Below are 23,324 nucleotides of genomic sequence, written 5' to 3'. Positions count from 1 at the left end.
TTTCCTGTCATTAAAGGAATGTCAAACACACGTTGAATGACAATTTGTTAGAGGTGATGTTTAAAGGGATTGATGCATCAGATGAGGATAGAGCCTTATAGTGTTTAAAGGCCATTGCAACTCAGAGATAATATTGTGCTATGATCCCCTTGGATTTTCCATTGTTCTTTCAAGCCAAGCATATCTCAGACATAATTCATCATGTTCCTTTTTAAGCTGGCTTTCCGGATGACTTCCCATCTGCCAATAGAACTATCTTCCCACAGATCATCACACACACTTGAAACTTCAGCACCATCCCTGGCTCATTTCTCTCTTTTGTTTCTCATATCTGACCAGTCTTCCAGTCCAGTCCATTGTCCCTTGGTAAACCTTTGCTTCATTTACACTTTACTCTTCCTGTGATAACAATTGTTCTTGAGAATCTTACCCAGAACTCTGTCTGGCATGGGTAAAGTAAATTTTATCTTATAGCATTTTTTTTTTTAGCTCCACAGTTTCTCTCTGTCTCTACAACCTATTGTGTACAACATCCCAATGAGAAACCTGTTTTATGGAATAGGTAAAGAGGGATATAAATAACTATACAAATAAAACTAAATTCCTTTTAACTGATTTTAAATCATACCAAAGTATCATCTTACCAGTTTCCCTTTTAACCAGTCTTCCATCATGTTAGCAGCATAAACATCCCACTAATGTTTGATTATTAGTTTGATTATTCCTTAAGATGAGCTGGCCTTTCTGTTAAGAGTTACAAAAACCCTTCATCTTAAATACATTAAAATTCTTTCATCTATCTTTAGTTTTAACTCTTTGTGCTTTATGTCTTTGAAAAAAAAAAAAAAGTTTCTTTTCTAGTCCTTCCAGGAAAATAGCTCTTACTTCTGAATGCCCTATATATGTAATCATTTGGCACTTAACAACACATTACTTTATTTTTGCATAATTGTTGAGTCATATACTTAATATATTGCTAAAAAATTACGGAACCTTTTGAGAACAAAACTGTTTTTCTGAGAGCACAAACCCTTGTGCTAAGCATAGTGTCCAGTTTGAGAACTCTGTGTGTGTGTCTATATATATTTTTTATTTGTTACAACTACAGATTTAGCATACTGCACTTATGATTTTAATTCATATTAGGTGAATCAGGCACCAGCTTTGCTATCTCTATGCTGTTTTGAACTATGTGGATATACTGTGAATTAAATCTGAGAATCATAGAATTCAGAGGGGTCAGAAAGGGTGAGCAAACTATTGAAGTGTCTTAATTGTATAGTGTCTTGATAGGGTATTTGTATGGAATAGTATTTTGGTAGCCCGATATATTTTAATAAAGGGGGGTACACAGATGATAAACCACCTCAAAAATATGTCCTTCTTTTTAGGACAACTCAGAATAATGAACAAATGGATGGGATTTACTATTGATAAACATACTACAAACACCATTTAATTGCTATTAATAAGAAATTTAAGTTGCTTTTAAAAATCCACCTGCTGGCATAGTTCCCCCCAAATTTAGCCGACCTATTTCTAATTTTCATGAAGTTGAACTGCTCAGTCTTATTTATTAAAATATTTTGACTTGCATTAGTCTCTCTGGCTTCACATTTATATTAAAAATCCACACATAAATTAAATGAAAAAGCCATAATGTATGATTCTGTCTCCTATTTTCCTATTTGGTATCAAATAGCTATCTTTTGACACCATGAACAAGAACAACAAAAATCTTACTGATATGAGAGGAAAAGCCATTGTTTTAGTTTCTGGTTTATTTGTTTCATTTTAATAATGAAATGCTCCCTATCATGGGGGATCTTAAGCACATTCCCTAGCTGAAGGTCTTTGGGATGATCCTTACGTGATTGGCATGGGCAGCACACAGGTTGATGTCTTCAAAGAGGCTCACCTAGGTCTCACTTGGCTCTTACAAAGAAAGCATCGCTAGCTGTGCTCTGGAAGCACAGATCTCTTGAAATCCTGGGCAATTTCCCCTACCATATGCTTCCATCTGATGTTAAGGGAGGTGCTGCAACACCTGGCTATGAGGTGAAATGTCTCCACTGCCCAGCAGAGGGTCACCTTTGCAAGTATGTCTAGTTGCTTCCTGGTTACTTTACCCTATTGTCAGTGATGTATGTCTTCACAGTTCTCTACTTACTACCTTTTCTTTGGGTTGCAAATCAGGTAGCAAGGTACTTGTAAGTGTAGAGATCAAGAACAATACAAGGAGTGAAGAAAAACCAGAAGTCTTATGGTGGTGCATGCAAATAGGCATCCTGCCCCTATCAGGCATCCTGGGTCTCAGCCTGCTTGGAAATGAATCTGACCCAAAAGAATTAACAACAGCAAAGTCAATGTTCATAGTACTTATGTAATTGTTCTTTCTACTCAGTTTTTAAAATTTTAATTAGGCAAATACTCTTAGAAAGGTGAGCACATGGAAATGAAAGAATCCAAAAGATGCTGTTTTCATGTAGACATGCTCAATTGCTCAGGGCTTCAGATTTTCCACCTTTAACTAGGTTTGATAAGGGGTCATGTTTGTTACATCCTGTGTTAAACATAGTATACATTAAATTGAAGAAGAAATTTAATATATGCTTCAAGTAGATTGCTAACTTGCTTTTTTTTTTAATGTTTAGAGAGAACATCAACCTAATCCTCAATTTTTGTAATAGTTTTAAATTAGAGAAAATTCGTCTGTTAAAGATAAGTCATTGATCACATAGATATGTAGACAAAAGGTGCTTGTTTACTGCAGTTGGATTACAGTATTAAAGCTGACTTAATAGTGTGTTCTTCAGCTCTCTAGAATGTCCTGTGAATAATTCATAGTATCCAATATATCTTTTTTTAATTCGGTATCACCAGGACATTTACTTTATGGACTGAATATGAAAGTGGTTTCTTCTTATCTGAAGAATGAATTAACTGTGAATGGGAAATGAGCCTTTAAGTTAACTTTATGCTTATTTTTCCCTTTATCATCCAGAAGGTGAGGAAATGACAAAGGATTTTCTTTTCCTTTTTGGTCACCATTTTTTTTAAATCAGAAAAATAGAAATATATAGTCTATGGGTGACTGATATATTGTGCAATGTAAGGCTTCCTTCTTATCCTAACTGATTTTTACTTGTCTTTGGTTTTATCTTCCTCTAGCACTTTCACCCTCAAGAAAAACCCGTGTCTGCGGTCCAGGATATTTTAATTTCTTCATTTTCACTGTGATTCTTAAATGCCCATGGTGTCCAAAGGGTTCCCCAAGGATGTGTAGTTAAAAAGTTCCTTTTCTTTTCTTCACAGACATTTGTTTCACAAGTGTGAAGAAAAGGAGCCCTAGGGGTTTTTCTTCTCCCTATATAAAAATACTCAAAGTTCTTCATTTGATTATATAATTGTGAAGATGATTAACTTCACACTAACAGCAGAACTTTAATCCCAGCACATGAATAGTACACTTTGATGTTATTTATGCCTATAAAACACCACCCATTCATTTAAATATCATAGGAAAATCAATCGACTCAAGGGAACATGTGAATTTCCTTCTTGGCCTGATTATAATAGGTATGATATGAATTTAATGAGTTTAAAACATTAAACATATTTTCTTTATGTAAAGATTTATTCTTTTGTTCTCATGATACAAGTCGATTTTATAAAAGCATTTTCTTATGAAATATTTTGCCCATTAACTTTTTCTTTGGGAAAACTTTATTTTAGCATCTTTATACATGTATGAAAATCCTAATACCTTAGGATTCAAACATGAATAATATTACAGTTGATCTTCTCTGAAAAATTACTTTTTGTTTAACAGTTTAAATTCTAATACTATGGATCATTATAAAATAACTCTCTTCTTTTATAAGGAAAAAATAAATTACACTGGACAGTAGTGCTTAGAGTCTTGGCCCAGTCAATGTTAGAAGAGGCTGCCTTGAAAAAAATCTTATGTAAATGAAAATTTTGCTATTTCTATCAATATTTTTTTAAAAATTAGAAAAAATGATTAGAATGCTATTCTTTTAATAGTTGAAATAAGAAGCAATCATATCTTACCAGTTCAATCTAGGAAGAGTAAACAGAATTAGGTATAATCATCAAAGTAAAATACAAGTATAAATGACATTGAGACATAGTTCCCAAGAATAAATGGTACAGAGAATGGAGTGTGTATGTACAAATCAATTGAAATTTGGAACCTGACTCCTGTTTATTTAATAAGAATTTAGTGTTCTTGTGAAGGCACAGTTTGATGTGAAAATTAGAGATAATGATTAGAGGTATCTGCGTGTCTGTGTATATGTGAATGTGCAAGGCAGTGGTCTTTTCCAACAAGCTTTAAGGTATTCCTTCAAATCATAACTGATCTGCAAGATTTTTTTAAATAAACTTCATTTTCTGGAGCAGTTTTGGAATCACAGCAAAACAGAGTTCCCATGTACCCCCTGTTCCCATGCAATCTTCCTCACTATAAGTATCTTATCCACTGAAGCAGGAATGGCCTGTTCCAATACACATTTAAGAACTTATGAACCTTCATCTGTGCATCCTAAATCAATAGGCTGTTTGGTTGTAACAAAGAATAAGATATAAACTTCTAGAACAGTGACACTACCACTTTGTGTTATTCATTGATAACATCAGTTTGAAAGAGCCTGATTGGTAATATTTAAACCAAATAAAAAAACAGTTTTCTCTGTTGTAAACTGTTTTCCATATGAGTTTTATTTTCAGACAATAAAATTTGTTTTGATTTCTTTGGTGTGGTGAAAATACAAACTCTGTTAGTGTAGCTCTATTTTATTTCTGGCCTATGGAGTCCATAGTTAGATGTCTAGTCACCTGGCTATGCACTGGCTTATCACCTCTCACCACCACTGGAGGCTTTATGCACTCTTCCAGGCATAAACAAGACATGTAGGGCAACAAAGATATTCCAAAAAATAAAAATACCAACAATAGAGAAATGTGGACATTAAGTCAAATGGATATTAAATCAAATACCTGAAGTTTTTGGTTTATAAAGAGAGTTCAGTATCTAATGCTATCTTTGTTTTGTAAAACAAAAACAAAAACAGAAAGAAAAAAACAAACCTATGTAAGCATAATTATATCTTGTTATTTAAATATTCATTTTCGTTGGGGAGTTACTTTGAGAATTCAAACTTATTGTGTTTTTAAGCAGGAGAAAGAGTGTTTAAGAAAATGTTCACCCTTAAGCTGATTGAAAATTAAGTCATAAGTTACTGTGAATTTACTCAAATCAGATTTGTGAATTCTGGAATTAATTAAGGGCCTTTATGTAGCACTACTTTTGGTACTAAAGGCAATGTATTTTATTAGTTCTCATTTATTTAAGAAATATGTTTTTATTACTTAATATGTCAGACCCTGTGGTAGGCATAGGGACATAGTATTTACAGTGGACCAGAAAAACAAATTCTCTTCTAATGGTGCTTACATTTCCAGGCGCTGAAAGGAAATAGCAAATAAACACATAAACAAAACAACGGTAATTTTAGAAAGTGATTAATGTACTGAGGAATATATAACAGTGATGTGATTGAGAGGTAACAGGGAAGGAGTCTGGGGTTTTTTATGTGGGATGATTTGCAGAGTGTAACCACCAAGGATGATTTTGGGATAAGAGAGCTCTAGGCAGACTCAGCAATAGCAGCACAAACCCTCAGGTAAGAGCAAAGCTGTACTCTTTGAGGATCAGCAGAGTGGTTATTGAGCAGAAGACTGTGGTAGGATGTGGACTCTGAGAGATTGTCATGGTCCAGATTAAAGATTATAGACCTTATTCCAAATACAATGAGAAGACAGTTGAAAATTTCGATTAGGGGAGAGAAATGATCTGAGTTTTATTTTAAAATGACCACTCGGTCTTCTATAGATTTAATAGATTATAAGGAAGGGATCTGAAAGAGATAGAAGCAGAAATGCTAACTGGAAGAGAAAGGCACCAGTTCTAGAGGGATGGGAGTGCTTTGAACCTGGCTTTTGGCAGGGCAGGAAGAGGGTACATGATGCATTTTGGAAATAGACTTGACAGAGCTCTGTGATGACTTGGGTTTGAGAAAGAATAAAGAACAAAGAGAAATCAAGAACAGCACACCAAATTTGCAAACTGAGAGAACACTGGTCCATTTGGTGAGCTGTAAATGGCTGTTGGAAGAATAGGTATGGGTTTAGAAATCATTAATTCTGTTGCATCCATGTGTAGATTTTATGTTGGAAGTTGGAAAAATGAGTCTAGATTTCAGTGCACAGGACATAATATTACAGTTTAGATCAGGATGAATATATATTCATAAGTCTTTCTTTTTTATAGTTCTAATATTATTTTCCTAGTTTGGTATCAGAATATTATGGTCTTTGAAATAAAAGGACTTAAGTCAAAGTCTTCAACAACAAAGAAGGCATTAGAATTTATCCATATGTCATAAATTCATTGTTAATGTGTTGTTAGATCAAGGTAGACAAGAATACATTCACTGATGAAAAACAAGACATTTCTTAAGCAAAATAAATAGTTGAAAGGAAATAAAAAATATATAAGGGCAGGAAATTCTTTTGATCCTATCTAGATGGATCCTTTTTAAGCTGGCACAGAGATTATTAAATAGCACCCCTCAAGTTTATAAGAGAGATAAAATGCAGGTCTTACACATTGTCTAGAAAGCTTTTATATTTGGGTGTTATCGATTCATTGCTACTACCTTGGCCAAACCTGCATTAAGAGAGATGTTTTGTTCCAACTGCATTCACTTTCTTAGAATCTTGTCAATTTTTAAAGCTTTGAAGAACTCAGTTTATAATGTATGGATTTAGATTTCAAAGCCTCAGAAGAAAATAAAATTATATTTACCACAGATTCGATTTCACTGAAATGTCCCTCCCCAAAAAAACCCCAAAACAAATAAAAAAAAAAAAAGATTTACAACTTCTTTGAATATATATTGTCTCCAGTTTAGAGAACATAATCCTTAAGGGCAGTGACCCAGTTCCATCAAAGACTACCTAAGTGTTACTATCAAACGAGTGAGGATGCTTGGATGTTATTTTGATTTTCATTTTCAGGTCATAGAAAATTCCAATCCTCTGGAAATAGTAAGTCTTACCCTTATGACTTGCTTAGAATGCATTTGGCTTTCTTCCCACTCCATGGAAATGTGCTTTTCTAGACTTCTAAAAAGAAACCAGGTGCAGAAAAGCTAACCAAGGTTTGCCACCCTCAACTTGAGCCTGTAGGGAGGTGTCATAGATTTTCAAGTTATTGGATATCAATGCTAATCGGAATTCTTTTCGAAGCAGCTGAAATTCAACCTGGAGCAGCCTTCAGACATAGCTAGATTTAAGTTTAACAGACCCCTACTGAACTAAATATTGTCTGGAGAGATGGATTTTTGATCAGGCTTATATTTCAAAGGAAGATTCCTACTCCTTGAATTTGTATTATATTTCTAAGAGTCTGCAAACCTAGAGAACTAATCATTCCTGGTTGATGGGACACAGAAAGCAATAAGATTTGCTTTGCAGCAACATTCAATTGATGTTTTCTGATTCAGTGATGCTCAAATAACAATGCCTGTTCAAAAGATTACAAGTGCATATTTGAAAGCATAGTTGACCTGGATTTCTGCTATCACAAATAGTAGAAATCCTCAACATCTTTACTGGAAACACATAGAGTTATGCACACATATGTGCATGAACAGACACTTCAGGAATTGAGGTGTGCCCAGTGGACATGATACAATTCCAAAATTGATAGCCCCCAACGAAGCTGAATTCATTTTTGAGGTCCAAGAATGTTAGAAGAAAGAAAAACCAAAACTGCCTTCCCAACTTTGAAACAGGGTTTTGAAAATTAAAAGTCCATCAGTCAATGGCTCGTATTACAGATCCTAATGCCTTTAACATTTCACTTCTGTAAGAATTTTCTGGCATACAGCATCACTTCCTCCTTCTGGTACAATGTATCATTTCTAAACATGCAAATTCCTTGGCTTCCAACAAGGGAGTCCTGGAGAAAGTGAATCCTGATTAAATTGAAAGGCATACTAGCGTCGTGTAATTACTATGAGTTATAAAAATGTAGCTGTTTATGTTCCATTTTTTATGAGTAAGAGAGTAAAAATGCATAATAATTCTTAGGATTGTTCAAGTACTATTGAGGAGATGTATTTATGTATCAGGATGTCACTAAAAGCCATAAATGGCACTAGATGTCACCAGAATGACTTCAAATACAACTTAATTGTGAACATGCTTATAGATTAAACAGAATTTCTACCACCAAGACATAATATTTTTTAGTACCACATGTTTACGTTTCCAGCTGTTTGAATCCTCAAGTCCACTACAAAGGAGTTTTTAACATTTAATTTTATACATAGTGCTTACTTTAAAAAAATTAAGTTCAATATTAGCCTCTGAAATTTAATTTTCTTTTTTTAATTTTTGTTTATTTATGATAGTCACAGAGAGAGAGAGAGGCAGAGACATAGGCAGAGGGAGAAGCAGGTTCCATGCACCGGGAGCCCGATATGGGATTCGATCTTGGGTCTCCAAGATCCTGCCCTGGGCCAAAGGCAGGCGCCAAACCGCTGCGCCACCCAGGGATCCCAGCCTCTGAAATTTTAGAACGTTCATATAAAGCATCCTATAAATAGATACTGTGCTTCCTGAGGATGGTTCCTTGAAGATTATTGAGGTGATAGGTACTGTGATGACTTTGCTGCTTATGTTTTACAGCCTTTAGTTCTAAGATGACAGGAGGCTATATGGTTATAGATTCCTGTCCATTAATTACATCTATCCAAGAATGTAATGGAAACCCATATCTTAACTTGTGCAGTCATTCCCCCCTCAGGGACCATGTCCCATGCAGCAAACTGAAACCTGGAATTTCTTGCTCCAACTTTTTAGTGTGAGGACAATAAATGGGATGATACCAAAAATCTATTAACCTACAGAAGTAAAAAAGAGTTGTGAAAATCATTTTAGGGTTTGCTCCGCTTCATTTGGCATAGGCATGAATGCTTTTCCCTAGTAACATGGGCTGCTGATGTCTGAATTAACAAGACGAAAACCTATGCTCTTACAATCACTCCATTCCTTTTTCTGGGTTCCTACATTCATTCACAGGTTTTTCGTAAGGAGAGTTTGTGCCAGATCCTGAAACTCTCATAGTGATCAAAGGAGATACTGTGTTTCATTTCTTGGAGCTCACCATCTAGTGGATAAAGCAAATATTAATCAGTTGATTACTGAAATAAATAGGAAGCTGAAAGTGTACTATGAAAACATAGTGCTATGAGAGGATATGATAGAAAGATGGAAATCATCCAAGGCCAGGAAAGTGAGGGTTTGAACTGTTTCATGTTCAATGAAAATAGAATAAAACAAAGAAAACATGTATATTAGTGTTTTTGGTTTTTGTTCTTTTTAAAACTACTTATGTAAGAATAGTTTTATATTAATAGGACAGTTACAAAGATAGTACAGAAAATACTTAAATACCCGACCCCCCTATTTTCTCTTTGTTAAAATCTTACATGAGTGTGGTACATTTCTCACAACCAATAAACCAATATTGTTAGACTTTTTGAATGTTACCAGCAATTTGCGTGTGAAATGAAACTAAAAGTGCTTTGGATTTGCATATTCCTGATTACTAATAAAATAGAGCATTTTTTTTCTCTTGTGTTTGATCATTTCTTTTCTCATATTTGTAAAACACTTGCTCATTTTGGGTGCAGATTGAGTTTATTCACATTGATTTGTGGGGTTCTTTTTATATTCCAATCTCAGTGCTCTCACTCAGTGTATTGCAAATATCATCTCTGTTTGGGGCTTGTCTTCAAACACTTACCATGCTATTTATCTTTACTTTGAATAAGCAGAAGTTCTTCAGTGTATCAAACATCTTTTTAATGGTTTCTATCCTTTGTATAATGCTTTAAAAAAAATCATCCCAACCCCACATTGCTAAAGATTTCCTGTATACTTTCTTCGAAGTTTTTTTTTTTTTCATTTACATTTATCTAATTGAGATGAGATAAATTCCATCCTGTTCCATCTAGAATTTTTTATGATACGGAGTAGGGAATTTTTAAAGCTTGTTTCTGTATAGATAAAGGATCATCCCAGCATTAATAAATGGTGCGTAATTTACTCCATGCTCTTCAATATCAGTTCTTTATATATTATACTTCCAAGTTTATTTAGGTCTATTTATTTTGGCTTTCTACGCTGGTCTCTGGTCCTTTATCTCTTTCAAGGTCAGACAGATTTTTTTTTTCATCAATTCAGCTTTATAATAATTCTAGAAATCAAGAAGAGGTTGTCTTCCTGGTTCTTCTTTCATGGAAGTGTTTCCGCTATTCTCAGACCTTAACCTCCTGATATTTGTTTCATTATCAGCTTGACAATTTCACAAAAAGATCCTTTTTAATTGGGATTGCATTGATTTTTTAAAATCAATCTGAAGAGATGTAATGTTTTTAATATATTCAATCTTCCTATTCATAATATATATTATATAATACTATAAAATAATAATAAATAATAAATAATAAACATATATTTATGGAGGCCTCTTTTAATATATTTTAAAGTAATTTTATAGTACTTACATAAAGGTCTTGAGAGCTTTGGGAGACTCATTCCTGATACTTTATATTATGTACTAATATTGTTATTGGTATGTATTTTTAATAACATTTTCTAACTGTGGGTGGTATACAAAGTGTAATTAAATTTTCATTTTGATCTTTTATTTAGCAACAAAGCTAAAACTTTCTTTGTAATTAAATAATTTATCTTATGGATTATTTTTAATGTAAGCAATCATATCAGCTATGAATAGTGACAGTCTTTTCCTTCCTTTCCAAATTATGCAACTTGTCTATACTTTATAGGTCATTTTCAATTGTTAGGATGTCTAATATGGTACTGAATTAAAATGATGTTAGTTGTCATCCCACTGTTATTCCTGATTTTATAGTATTATGTTATTTTATATTATTAATATTTTAAAAGAATGTAATTATATCAAAGTATTGATGACTGCAGTTTGCTTCACTTTTGATTTCTATATTAGATCAAGAAATGTTCTTTAGTGTAGCCAGCGCTAATCTGATTTAAATGGCAAAATATATTCACATTAATATTGTTTGTTTTGTGAATATTTTTAAGTGTACTATTGTTAGGGCTAACAGGAATACTAATATATACATAAAAACTATATTTCCACATATACTTATTTACTTCAGTATTTAATTTAAATCAAACATATGAAGACTCTATGGTACATATGTCAATATCAAACTTTTCCCCCATTTAGAAGCTACGCATTTAATTAATGCTTGAAAAATCATTGTTATTCCCTTCCTCAGTATGTATTTTGTTCCCCTGCATATGCATGTGTGTTGGAGATAGTAGGACAGAGAGGAAAACTTATCTGGGAGTGGATCCTGAAGAATATTCACCAGAGGCTGAGTATGTGGTTTACAATGCTATTTCCCTTTAAAGGAGAGAACGGCAGCAGAGTACAATGTAAACTGGACTCCCTTCACCTCCCATCTTCTGACCTTTATCCCCACATCCTACTTGCTTTAAAAGTGATTTTTTTCTTTGATCAAGGGATGAAAATTGAATTTGGAAGAAAACGTTTCCATATAAGTAACCACTGTTGGCAGGAGCTCAAAGTGAAACCAGTAAAGAGCTTTTAGCATCTTATCCTGTGCCAAAATTTACTTGGATTGTAAAACATTTTGGAAGTTGAAGGCAGAATGATCTTGGAATTTACAATAGTATTCATCCTGCTTTCTCTCTGCTTTCTGTAAAGAAAGTTATCTTGTATGTGTGGACATGGGCATGTATGTGTGCCTGCAAGTGCAAGCACTGTTAGTGTCTCTCTAGCTCTCCAGTTCCTGGTTCATCACTTTCCAGTCATGCCCAGAGAGGTTAGTGATATTGAGATAATACTATTATGAAAATATTTCTTGGCCACATGGCCTACTCATTCTAATGTGAATTAAGATGATGTTTAAATGGCTGCCTGTGCAAAGTGCATGGAATAGCCACTGATAGCCAAAAAAACAATTTTGAAATTCAGCTATTGTGGTAAGTTTTAGGGCAAAGAATTACATGTGTTTAAACAAATTTTACAATAAGCAGCAGCTGTCTCTCCCTTTAAATTCTGTCCAATGCATTCAAGATAAAATAAACAGGAAAAACAAACAAAAAAAAGGTTGTTCTAGTATTCCAAAAAATATATTCTTTGAGATGTTTGTACTACATATACTCCAGAGAAGGACAATGAGCAAAATTTTTTGATCCATTCTATTCCAATAGATTGGGACTAAACATACCACAGCATTCTTTTGAAATTCAGGTTTATTTTTGGGCTAAGTCTATTGCTTTATAACTAAGGGTAAAAATAAAGTAATTCATTTGCAAATATCTTCTCCCATTCAGTAGATTGCCCTTTTGTTTCCTGGGTGGTTTCCTTTGCTTTCCAAAGCTTATTTTTTTTTTTATATAGTCCCAATAGTTGTTTTTTGTTTTTATTTTCCTTGCCTCAGGAGACCTACCTAGAAAAATGTTACATTGGTTGGTGTCAGAGAAATCACTCTGTGTTTTCTAGGATTTTTATGGATTCAGTTCTCACAGGTCTTTAATCCATTTTTAGTTTTGTGTGTGTGTGTGTGTGTGTGTTCTCAACCTCATTCATCATCTGGGAAATTCAGAATGGCTAAAATAAAAAAGACAACAAATAACAAGTGTTGGCAAGGGTGTGGTGAAAAAGGAACTCTTTTATACTGTTGGTGGGCATGTGAATTGGTACAGTCACTAGGGAAAACTGTATGGAGTTTCCTTCCAAAAGTAAAAATAGGAATACCATAGGATACAATAATTCCACTGGGTATTTACCCAGAGAAAATGAAAACACTAATTAGAAAGGTTAGATGCATCCCCAAGTTAACTGCAGCATTATTTATAGTAACTAAGATATGGAAGCAACCAAAGTATCCATTAATGGACAGATGGATAAGGAGGATGTGGTACATACGCAAACATACACACATATACACACAGAGGAATATTATGCAGTCATAAAAATAGTTAAACCATGCCATTCACAACAACATAGATGGACTTAGAGGGTAGAGTATCATGCTAAATGAAATAAATGAGACTATGAAAGACAAATACTGTACGGATTCAGTCCTATGTGGATTCTAAAAGAACAAATGAATAAACAAACAAAAAGCAGAATCGGATCTATACATAGAAAACAAAATGATGGTTCCCAGTGGGATGTGAGGTAGGGATATAAGCAAAATGGGTGAAGGGAGGTGGGAGAAACAGTCTTCCAGTTATGGAATGGATGTCATGGGCATAGAAGGTACAACATAAAGAATATAGTCAATGGTGTATAATTGCATTGTACGGTGACAGATGCTAACTACATTTGTGGTGAGTATAGCATAATGTATAAACTTGTCAAGTCACTGTGTTGTACACTTGAAACTAATATAACATTGTGTGTCAACTATATTCAAATAAAAATTAAAAAAATAAAGTAAATCAACTGAATTAAATGAATTTTTTTAGAATTTCATGATTTTAATAATACATTTTATGTTCTTCTTTATGTCTGGGACTTCCTTCTCTTGCTTCTATGGATTTTAAAATCCTGTTTATTCTCATGAACCAACTTTTGTCCCATTGCTTACAAGAATGCCACAATCTCCTAATAATGGTCTTGCTTTCTTTAAAATAAAATGGCTTCAGCATGAGTCTTTTATTTCCACTCATGAATATTAATTTCTTTAAGCCTCAGATTCTTCTTTTTTAAAAAACTTCATTTATATTTTTAGAGAAATTTTAGGTTTACAGAAATTGAAAGTATAATTTTCAAATACTTCTTTCTCCCTCCCACATAATTCCCCCTATTATTAATGTCCTACATTAAAGTAATATATTTGTCTCAGTTGATGAGCCAGTATCAATCACTATTATTAACTAAAATTCTTGGTTTATTCTGTGCTTTACAGTTCTACGGTATAGGTAATATATATTGCGCTTTACAGTTCTATGGTATAGGCATTATGATTTGATATATGTATTATGTTTTATGTCTGCTGTTATAGTATTATATGAAATAGTTTCACTGCCCTAAAAATACTCCCTGCTCCACAGTCTCCCTTCTCCTCCTTCTCCCTGGTAACCACCACTATATTCTCTGTTTCTATGAATTTGGCTTTTTTATATCCCACATATAAGTGGGATCATGCAGTATTTGTCTTTCTGTGTCTGGCGTATTTCACTTAGCATATTGTACTCCAACTCCATCCATGTGTCTGAAAATGGAAGAATTTCTTTCTTTTTTTAGGTTGAATAATATTCTATTTGTGTAGTATGTGTGTTTTCCTTTATTCATTTATCCATCAGTGAACACTTTGAGCACTTCAGTTGTTTCAATATCTTGGCTACTGTGAATAATGCAGCAGTGAATATATGAATGCATACATCTCTTTGCGATAGTGATTTTATTTCCTTTGAATATATACTCAAAGTAGGATTTCTGGATAATATGGTAGTTATGTCTTTAACTTTTTGGAGGAAATTTCATGCTGTTTTTCATAATGGATGTACCAAATTCCACTGACAGTGTATAGGGATTCCCTTTTCTCCTAATCTTTTGATATTTTTATAATAGCCATCCTAAGACCAGTGAGGTAATATCTCATTGTGGCTATAATTTGCATTTCCCTGATGATTAATGATAATAAGCATCTTTTCACATACTTGTTGACCATTTATATGCATTCTTTGGAAAAAAATGTCTACTCAGATCCTTTGTTCATTTTCTCAATTGGCATATTTGTTCCTATGCTATTGAATTTTATGAGTTCCTTTTATACTTTGAATATTAACCCTTTATTTATGACTTGCAAATAATTTTTCCCATTCTTTTGGTTTCCTTCTTATTTTGTTGTTACCTTTGCTGTGCAGAAACTTTTTAGCTTGATGTAGTCCCACTTCTTTATTTTTGCTTTTGTTACTGGTGCTTTCTTTAGTTGTCATTCTAAAATATGATTGTCAAGGGCAGTGTCCAGGAGCTTTTCCCTCAACATTTTTTGTTTACAGTTTCAGATCTTAGGTTTATGTCTTTAATCCATTTTGAGTTTATTTTTGTATATGATGTAAGATAATGATTTAATTTCATTCTTTTGCATGTGGATATCCAGTTTTCCAAACACCATTTATTGAAAAGATTATCCGTTCCTTATTATATTATTCTGGTATCTCTGTTCAAGATTAGTAGACTATATATGTATAGGTTTATTTCTGTGCTGTCTATTCCATTCCATTGGTCTATATGATTATTTTTATGCTAATATTGTACTGTTTTGATTATTCTAGATTTATAATATAATTTGAATCAGGATGTATGATATCTCCAGCTGCATTCTTCTTGCTCAAGATTTCTTTAGCTATTCAGATTATTGTGTTTCCATATCAATTTTAGAGTTATTCTTTCTCTATCTGTGGAAAATTTGAAGAAGCAGCAACACTTCCAACTCATTTTAGGAGACCAGCATTACCTTTATACCAAAGCCAGACAAGAATAGTACAAGAAAACAAAATTACAGTCCCAATATTCCTGATGAACATGGATTCGAAAATCCTTAACAAAATTCTAGCAAACTAAATTCAACAGCACAAAAAGATAATACACCTTGGTCAAATGGCATTTACCTGGGATGTAAGAATGGTTCAACATAGCAAATCAGTCAATGAGAAATACCACATTTGCAGAATGAAGGGTAAAAATCATCTGACCTCAACAGAGGCAGAAAAAACATCTGACAAAATTCAACATTCTTTTATGACAAAAACTCTCAACAAATTGAATATAAAAGGAATGTACCCCAACATAATAAAGACAATATGTGACAAGCTCACAGTTAATATTGAACTTAATAGTAAAAAGTTAAAAGACTTTTCCTATATGATCAGGAACAAGACAAAGATACTCACTTTTAAACAATTTTTATTTATTTATTCATGAGAGACAGAGAGAGGAAGAGACATAGGCAGAGGGAGCAGCAGGTTCCCCATGGGGAGCCTGATGCTGAACTCAATACCAGGATCCTGGAAACACGAATTAAGCCAAAGGCAGACGCTCAACCATTGAGCCAACCTGGGTGCCCCAATGGTGACTGCTTTTATTCAACAGAGTACTGGAAGTATAGCCAGAGCAATTAGGCAAGAAAAATAAATAAAATCCAAATTGGAAAGGAAAAATAAAATTTCTCTGCAGATGGCATGATTTTATATATAGAAAACCCTAAAGACAATACACACACATGCACACACACACACAATTCAAACTAATAATTAACTTAAGTTGAAGGATACAAAATCAATATACAAAAGTTGCTTGTTTATATTACACTACAAGGAACTATTAGAAAAAGAAACCAAGAAAAAAATCCCAATTTATAATAGCATCAAAAAGAATAAAATACTAAAAAAAAAAAAAAAAAAAAAAAGAATAAAATACTTAGAAGCCAATTTAACTAAGGAAATGAAAGATCTGTACCCTAAAAACTATAAAACATTGATGAAAGAAATTTCAGATATAAATAGAAACATATTTTATGTCTATAGATTGAAAGAATTAATATGCTAAAATGTCCATGCTAATCAAAGTAATCTACAGATTCAATATAGCCCTTATCAAAATTCCAATGATGTTTTTCACAGAGTATGCTTATCTTTAAAAGAAAAGAAAAGAAAGAAAAGAAAAGAAAAAAGAAAAGAAAAGAAAAGAAAAGAAAAGAAAAGAAAAGAAAAGAAAAAAAAAGAAAAGACGGCAAACTTTTTTCCAAGGTAGCTGAACCATTTCTGCATTCTCAGCAGTACTGAATGAGAATCTCCTGTTGCTCTACTTCCTTACCAGCATTTGATTTTTCAATCTTTTGGATTTTAGTCATTTTTAATAGATATGTAGTGATATCACATTACTGTTTTAATTTGCAATTCCCTAATGACATACTATGTTGAACACCTTTTCTTGTGCTTGTCATCTGCGTGTCTTCTTTGGTGAAGTGTCTGTTCTGCTTACTTATTTTTAAATTGGATTGTTTTCCTATTGGTGAATTTTAAAAGTTCTTTGTCTATTTTGAATATCAGGGTTTGTTTTTTTTTTTTTTTTTGTCATATACGTGTTTTGGAAAAATTTTCCCATAGTCTTGGCTTGTCTTTTTATTCTCTTAACAGTATCTTTTGCAGAGGAGAACTTTTTGATTTTAATGCTGTCTAACTTACCAATTCTTTTTCATGTATCATATTTTTCATGTTGTATCTAATAAGTCATTACCAAACCGAAAGTCAGCTACATTTTCTCCTATGTTATCTTTTAGGCAATTTATAGATTTGGGCTTACATTTAGATCTGTGATCCGAATTAAGTTAGTTTTTGTGAAATATAGAGTGTGTCAAGGCTTTTTGTTTTTTGTTTTCGTTTTGTTTCTGTTTTGCATATGGATGTCCAGTTATTCCAGCACCATTTGTTAAAAAGACAGTTTTTCTGAGGCACCTGGGGGGCTCAGTCATTTAAGCATCTGCCTTTGGCTCAGGTCATGATCCCAGGTCCTGGGATAAAGCCCCACATTGGGTTCTCTGCTCAGTGAAGAGTCTGCTTCTCTCTCTTCCCCTACCCCTGCTCCTGTTTCTCTTTCTCTGTCAAATAAATAAATAAATAAATAAATAAATAAATAAATAAATAATAAATTTTTAAAAAGAGTTCTTTCTCCATTAAGTAGCCTTCATTTTTTTCTCAAAGATAAGGTGACATTATGTGTGTTTGCTTATTTGGGGGCTCTCTACTCAGTTCCACTGGTCTACTTTTCTATAATTTCATCAATTTCAGACTGTCTTGATTACTCTTTGTAGTAAGTTTTGGAGTTGGCTGCTGTTAGTCTTCTAATTTACTTCGGTTCAGTTTTGTTATCTCTTATAGGTCTATCAATGAATATAGAATATCTCTCCTTATTTAGATTTTCATTTATTTTTTTCATTGTGTTTTTATAGTGTTTCTCCTATAGATCTTCACATATTTTGTTAGAATTATGCCTAAACATTTTTTGTTTTTTTCCTCATATAGATGGCATTATGTTTTCAAACTTCTAATCCCAAATATTGATTGCTAATATAGGAAGGAAATTGACCTTTGTTTATTAACCTTATACATTACAACATTGCTAAAATTATGCTTATTAGTCCAGGAAGTTTTGTTTGGTTTTCTTTGGTTTTGTCTTCCACCTTGATTCTTTGTGAGAATTCCTAATATTTTTATCGCCATTAATACTTTGATGAGTAAAATCAGCAGTGGAATGAATAGGTATTTGTTATTTTGTCGAGCAATATTTACAGAGCATCTACTATGTGCCAGATAGTATATTTGATCTTGAGGATACAGAGGTGAACAAGATGAACAAGTATGTCACATTTCAGATTCATATGCAAGAAATTTAAAAACTGGGCAGCCTGGGTGGCTTAGCGGTTTAGCGCTACCTTTAGCTCAGGGCCTGATCCTGGGGACCCAGGATGGAGTCTCAGGTCGGGCTCCCTGCATGGAGCCTGCTTCTCCCTCTGCCTGTGTTTCTGCCTCTCTCTCTCTCTCTCTCTCTGTGTCTCTCATGAATAAATAAATAAAATCTTTAAAAAAATTAAAAATTACACTGCAAAGAATTTTCTGAATTAAGTGTAAGGACTTATGGATACAAATTGTATCTTATCCCATTTAGGCTATTATAACAAAATACTAGAGACTGGTTATCTTATTTCTTACAGTTCTGGAGGCTGGGAAGTCCAAGATCAAAGATCCAGCAGATTCTGTGTCTAGTGGAGCCCTCATTCTGATTCTTCGGTAGTGGCTTCTTTTGTGTCCTTACATGGTGTAAAGGGCAGGGACGTCTGCAGGGTCTTTTTTATAAGAATATTAATCCTATTCAGGAGGTAAGGGTTCCACCTTCATGACCTAAACACCTCCCAAAGGCTCTACTTCCTAATACCATCATCTTTAGGGATTAGGATTTCAACATATGAATTTGAGGGGGACACAACTGTCAGACTCCAGCAAATAGGAGGGTGACTGAACCACAGAGGCACATTGGTGTAGTAATGTCTGAACTGAGACATGAAAAAGTCATTATAATTAGCCAGGCTAGTGTGGGGGAGGTATTTTGAGAATGGATTAAAGACTTTTCTAATAGTAGAAAGAATAAGAAAAAACATGCAGTTATAAAAAAGAATGAAAGTAAGTAGGCTTACTTCAGTAACTCTGCAATTCAGAATCTGAAATTAAAAATGAAGAAGAAGCAAGAGACATAAGCAAGCAAACTTATGTGAATATAGATGTAAGAAATGTAAATAGATAATTGTGTCAGATATAAGACAATAAGGAAAGTTGGGAATAGTGGGGAAATAGTAAAATGTTTTGTCTGGTGTAAATGAATGATTATTTTCTTATATCACTGTATTATTAAAGCAAACAAACAAACATCAACCTACAATGTGCTCCATTAGCTACCAGCTTATACTTATTGAACATAAATACAAGAGGCCTCTAAAGTTATGGTAGAAGTTGGAACTAGAGACATAAGGAAGGTTTTTTTTTTTTTTAAATTTTCCCCTCTCTTCAAGTATAAGCTTTCTGCTCATATGGATATTATGGCATAACTATATTCTGTAAATTACCCAATTGTAAAGGTGGCCCTGATTTTTTATTAATTTCTTATAAATGTAGTTACTTTATACATTTGCAACGCTGAAAATAGGTTAACTTCAGATCTCAGTCAACATTGAGCCAAGTATGTTTTAACAAAGCACCACAATGAGCTGAAAGCTAATGTATTTTCATCTATTACTTTTCCTGCATTAAGTACAATGTTTTTATGAGAAAATACTTTAATTCATACACATTACAGTTATTACAATCCTCCAGTTGTGGTCTAAATCATTTGATTTAGTATATTGAACACAACTATACTTGGGAAGAACAGTTTCATGCTAGGTATGGCTTGAGCTCTTGCTCCTGGGCCTTACGGAATCATACCAGAATGTCCTATTAATCAGTGAGATAAATCATCTGGCTTGGCATCTAAAAACTTGAAAAGTTATTAGGAAGAAAAATGGAGGTTGTGAAATTCACAATAGTCTCATCACCTGAAGGATACAAGTTAGAGATAAACTTCACAATTTTAATAAGATAATGCAAGTTTTCCCATTCTTTTTTTTTTTTTTTTTTAAGATTCATTTATTTATTTGAGAGAGAGGGAGAGAATGCACGCTAACAGGAGGGGGAGGGGAAGGAAGAGGGGGAAAGAGAGTCTTAAGCCGACTCCACATGGAGCTTGGATCCCAATGTTGCATCTCACCACCCTGAGATCATGACCAGAGCCAAAATCAAGAGTCAGATGCTTAACCAACTAAGCGACCCAGGTTTCTACATTTTTGGTTATACTTGGCTTTGAAAGACTTCGTGGAACTTCTGTATAACACTTCTGTATATAGTGTTAGAATAGTATTCTGTATAACACTTCTTAGAAATTGGGGTAAAGGATTTTAGTCCCCGCCCCCCCTCTATTTTTACTCTACCAGGATAATAAAAACCTTGTATCGGAGTTTTACAACTGTTTTTCAAGCAGTGCTGAGACTTCAGTTAATGGTCTACTTTACTAGATTGAAAGCTTATAGTGTATAAAGGGCTATATTGTAAAAATGCATGATTGTAAGACTATACAACACAGTCACACACACTTGAAAGACAAACATAGAGCTAATAAGAATGTGTTTGTGATGCTTACTAGCAACACTAATCCTCACAATATGCACGTCATTATTTTGCTCTAAGCAGAGTTGAGTTCTCTAATCTCGTATGGACAAGTGACTTGTCCTAATATTCTTCTTAGTCCTTGAAACGCATAGCATAGTGTTACCTACCTAGTCCTATTCCATATAATAACTGCTAAATAAATAAATATACATAGAATTTTCTCCAAATACCAGAAGACTTCAAAGAAATGGAATGAATCATAGTGTTCCACAAGATATTTATATAAAAGGAAACAGAAAACATTTGAAAGAAAGTATGCTTAGTGCATTATCATGAAATGTGGAAATACAAAATTGGAATGTTAAATTTTTGCAAGGATTTGGGTATTAATCTAACATAATTTATCTTAATTACATCTCTCAATACTCACCACAGAAAACATCCTATCATGTTTTATACACATGATGGCCAGTATTATTATCAAATATATCTTACTGTTAGGCAAAATATGAAATAGAATCCTGACAATATTTAGATAACTTAGTACCTATAGACTCTAAATTCAAATATAGCAGACAAAATACACCTTGGAGTTTTCATTTAGAAGAAGACATATCAGCCATTTAATTATGTCTCAGTCTCACCTGCACTCACTGATGACATTAACTTAAACCATCACTTCTCTTTCATTTCAAGCCTTTTGAGAGAAATAACTGAATCAAAAGGGAAATTGTTTTATTAGATTTAAGTAAGTAATGTAAAAGATTATTCTGATGCTCACACATTCCTAGACACTTATCAGAGTATGCAGTGACATGTAATAATAGATATAAAATGCTTAGTCCTACACTAATGCAAGGCAAATGTGCAATATATGTCTGAGAACATTATCATTGTTAGTTTTAAGTGGACCTATCCTTCCTTGAAAATTAAAATTCTCTTCTTTTTTTCTTTTGGAAAATTCAAATTCTTAATCATTCCATTCATAGGACTTAAAAATTGGAGACAATGCATTGGAACACAGATCAACTTTCAACCTGTCTTTACAAAAACATTACCAGACTTGCCTTTTGATCTGCTGGAAAGAGTTTTCTGGTATTCTGAGTAACACCTTCTGCATTCTGATAACCCACAGAACATGGCCAATATATTCATTTTCTTTTCCTTCTTTTTAAGACAGAGGTTATTTTCTAAAATTTATTTTAAATTTTAGATTGACCAGTAAATGTAATTTTAGCATAGAGAAGATTAGTCTTATAGTCTTCCCAACTTAAAGTATCTTGCATTTGTATGGGTACTGACCAAGATATGTTGCTTTTTTTCTCTCATAATTTTTTTTAAGATTGATTGATTGATTGATTGATGATAGACATAGAGAGAGAGAGAGAGGCAAAGACACAGGAGGAGGGAGAAGCAGTCTCCATGCCAGAAGCCCGAAGCGGGACTCGATTCCAGGACTCCAGGATCGCACCCTGGGCCAAAGGCAGGCGCCAGACCACTGAGCCACCCAGGGATCCCCTTCCCTCATAATTTTAGTTTGAGATCGCATAGAACTCATTATTTCAGTTTGTAGTTTCTAAGAGATAATTGTATTTTTTTTTTTTTTTATGATAGTCACACAGAGAGAGACAGAGAGAGAAAGAGGCAGAGACACAGGCAGAGGGAGAAGCAGGCTCCATGCACCGGGAGCCCAACGTGGGATTCGATCCCGGGTCTCCAGGATCGCGCCCGGGGCCAAAGGCAGGCACTAAACTGCTGCACCACCCAGGGATCCCGAGATACTTGTATTTTCAATTAATTTTACTAATGAAAGACTGTAACAAATTAAAGACATTCTTGGAACTATCTACAAATATCAAGAAATATTATTTCTTTTTTTTGAAGAATATTATTTCAATATAAGGGGACTCACAGTTATGCTGGCTTGCATAAATGCAAGATACTGTATGTGTGTGTGAGGACATCCTTACACCCCTAATTCCATGTGTCTGTGAGTAAATATCTGCATTCAAATATTCATGTCAAAGACAGTGCTTTCCTTTTCTAGCTGAGATTTGTTAGTGTCATTTAGTTTAGTTTGGTTTCCTATTTTACCTACTTATATTATGATTTGTTTTTTGGAGGAAAGAATTGATACAAAAGTTTACACATATTCTGTGATGTGATTGTATCTTGTTCTAAATGTACAGCTCTTCCACTCTCTCTAACCCTTATGTTTCAAATGCATTGTTGAAAACAGCATTTTTTCTCATCTTGCCTAATAGGCTGGGGGATTAAAAGCATGCAATTCCAAGTAAAGGATAAGGAGAGAAATGAAGTATTTTTGAGCTGAAGGCTATCATTAACTGAGACACTGCTGAGATTGCAGCAGTTCAACACTACCATGTCAACCCAAAAAAAAAAAAAAAAAAAGTCCAGGTATTGTGAAAAGAATCAGT

Source organism: Canis lupus, chromosome 1 (assembly GCF_048164855.1).
Source record: "Canis lupus baileyi chromosome 1, mCanLup2.hap1, whole genome shotgun sequence".
In the NCBI taxonomy this organism is placed as follows: domain Eukaryota; kingdom Metazoa; phylum Chordata; class Mammalia; order Carnivora; family Canidae; genus Canis; species Canis lupus.
This window is presented reverse-complemented; position numbering follows the sequence as displayed.